General features: G+C 46.8%; 1 pseudogene; it reads left to right on the top strand.

Annotated features, from left to right (window-relative positions):
* The first annotated feature begins 718 nt into the window (after positions 1-718).
* LOC130846288 (40S ribosomal protein S14-like) lies at positions 719-1,185 on the top strand (annotated as a pseudogene).
* Positions 1,186-2,603: the final 1,418 nt, after the last annotated feature.

The raw sequence follows: 2,603 nt of genomic DNA, 5'->3' as shown, positions 1-2,603 counted from the left end.
ATGATTAATGGAGGGACTACAATGAGGTCAATTAGCCAGGGTCGGCTTGAAGCTGAAAGGTGGAGTGTGTTTCTTTATTGAACACTGCATTCACACTCTAAACAGTGACCCGCGCTGCAGTGATTTATTACGAGGGCAGTCCTCTGATCACTTACCTTCAGTGCTTATACCTTGGCTTTGAAAACCGGGCTTTCACTGTCAATTAACGCCAGACAAGGAGATGCATTCAAAATCTGAAATGCATGCCTAATAACAGGGTGGGGGAAGGGGCGGTGCAGGGCAGCGCACTGAGGGAGGTGGCCGGGAAGGTGGCTCTGCTGCTTGCAGGACACCTAGGCTGCAGAGGGGCTGGGCACGTCTGGTTGGGCTTCCCTAAGAGGACAGAAATGCTTGGGTTTGAAAGCAGGTTACCCTGCCTAGCAACGGAGTCTCAAAGGGTAGCTTGTCAGCCCCAAAGGGCACTCTTCCACTCAATTTTGTAGACATCAGAGCGCCGCAGGAAAAACTCGGCAGTTCCTGTGTATTCTTAAAGCAATGTTTGTTTCTTGTATGAGCCTTTGAAATGGGATTCCAGTGGGAGTCATTTGCATTTGGGGGTTTTTCAGACAAGGACTATTAGCCTCTCTGGGTGACACAGTGGGCTGATATCTGTATTAAGAATGCTAGGGTGCCCCTCGCCCCGCCCTCTCCCACTCTTTTTGGTGGTGAAGTCTGGAGAAAACGCACAGAAATGGTACCTCGCCATGGGAAAGAAAAGAAGGAAGAACAGGTCATTAGCCTCGGCCCTCAGGTGGCTGAAGGAGAAAATGTATTTGCTGTGTGCCACATCTCTGCATCCTTCAGTGACACTTTTGGCCATGTCACCGATCTTTCTGGCAAGGAAACCATCTGCTGTGTACCTGGCGGGGTGAAGGTGAAGGCTGACTGAGATGTCATCTCCATCTGCTGCCATGTGGGCTGCCCAGGATTGTAGTCCCGCGGTGCGAGGAGCTGGGCATCACTGCCTTCCACATCAAACCCCAGGCCACAGGAGGAGATAGGACCAAGACTCCTGCACCGGGGGCCCAGTCAGCCCTGAGAGCCCTCGCCCGCTCAGGAATGAAGATTGGGCGGATTGAGGATGTCACCCCCATCCCCTTCGACTGCGTCCGCAGGAAGGGGGGTCGCTGTGGTCGCCGTCTGTAAACAGGACTCCTCAAATTATTGTTTTTTCTGTTAATGAATTGCTTTGATTAGAAAAAAAAAAAAAAAAGAATGCTAGGGCAAGGGAAAAAAAAGAACTTTCCAGGTGTGGTCCAGGCTTTTTCATGGACAAACTGTGTTTCTTCCCACTACCACACTTAGCATCCACAGAACATGCCAGCAGTGTGGACTCACCCTCGGGGCTTTCCCAGAACATTAGATGAATTGGGAAGAGTAGGGCCCTCATCCTTATGTCTGAAGCATCCCAGGAAGGCTCTCCCCCAGTATCAGCACAGATCACACCTTGTCTCCTCCAAGGTGATAGAGTGTGATGCCTTCTTAGTGAGACCTTCCCTGGACCACATTTTCAATTTGCAATTCCCCTCTCCCCTTTCCCACTGTGTTTTTCTCCTTAGCTTTTGTCATCATCTGACACACTCTGCTTTTCACTAATGTATTTTTTCATTGTCTGTGTCCACCCCAGGAATGTAAGCTCCATAAGGGCAGAGAGTTTGGGGCCTGTTTTGTTCATTACCTTGTCCCAGTGCAAAGAATAAAAGAATGAATACAGGAAACCTCCCTTAACTCTGCAATATTTCCCCAAGGACCATGTGTTTTATTGGTTCCCCAGACTGGTTTAATTTATGTTGTAAAGTGATGTTTTATTCTATATTTAATTCGTATTTTTTAGACCCATCTAGAGTTGACAGAGCTAAGGGTGATGATGATAAGAAGAGTAGTCTTATATTTGATTATAGCTCCTTATACCTGTCCAAGCATTGTGGCATACCTGTTTTTCTCTCCAAGCCTCAGTTTCCCTCTGTAGGCTGGAGGTAATAACTCCTTCCTGGTAGCACCTTTGTATGGATTAGCTGAGCTGACGTATGTTTTACATCTAGCTAGTAGTAGGCACCTAATAACACTAGCTCTTGTTACTTTGCATCTGAGAATCAGAGCAATCCTCCCCATAACATACACAGAGGCGGATAATAAATTATCCACACCTCGGATGTGAAATACCTACAGTTGGAGGCCGTAAATGACTTTCCCGAAGTCATCCCATGAATCCATGTGGGAAGTAGGTCAAAACTATTACCTTTATGCCTTTACGTTTCTTGGCCAGAAATGGAAACTCCTACTCTTGGTTTTTATTTATTTAGAAATAGAGAAGTTACACTAAAAAGGAAATTATATTCAGCCTTGGAGAACTAAAGAGAGGCTGCTGATGATGTTGAGGAAAGAGGTAGTTAGGAATATGTTGGACCTCAAGTATTTACCCATCTGGATAGAAGTGGTACATTCACATTCCCAGCACAGGGCCATGGGTGGCTCCCACATCACTGACCTTGATTTCACTCCTTTCTGTCCTTCCCCTGAAAGCATATTGGAATGAGAATGATGGGAAAATTTTGACTTCTCTA

The sequence above is a fragment of the Hippopotamus amphibius genome, chromosome 2 (genome assembly GCF_030028045.1).
Source record: "Hippopotamus amphibius kiboko isolate mHipAmp2 chromosome 2, mHipAmp2.hap2, whole genome shotgun sequence".
Taxonomy (NCBI): Eukaryota; Metazoa; Chordata; class Mammalia; order Artiodactyla; family Hippopotamidae; genus Hippopotamus; species Hippopotamus amphibius.
Note: the sequence above shows the minus strand (reverse complement) of the source record. Positions and strands in the feature narration are given on the sequence as shown.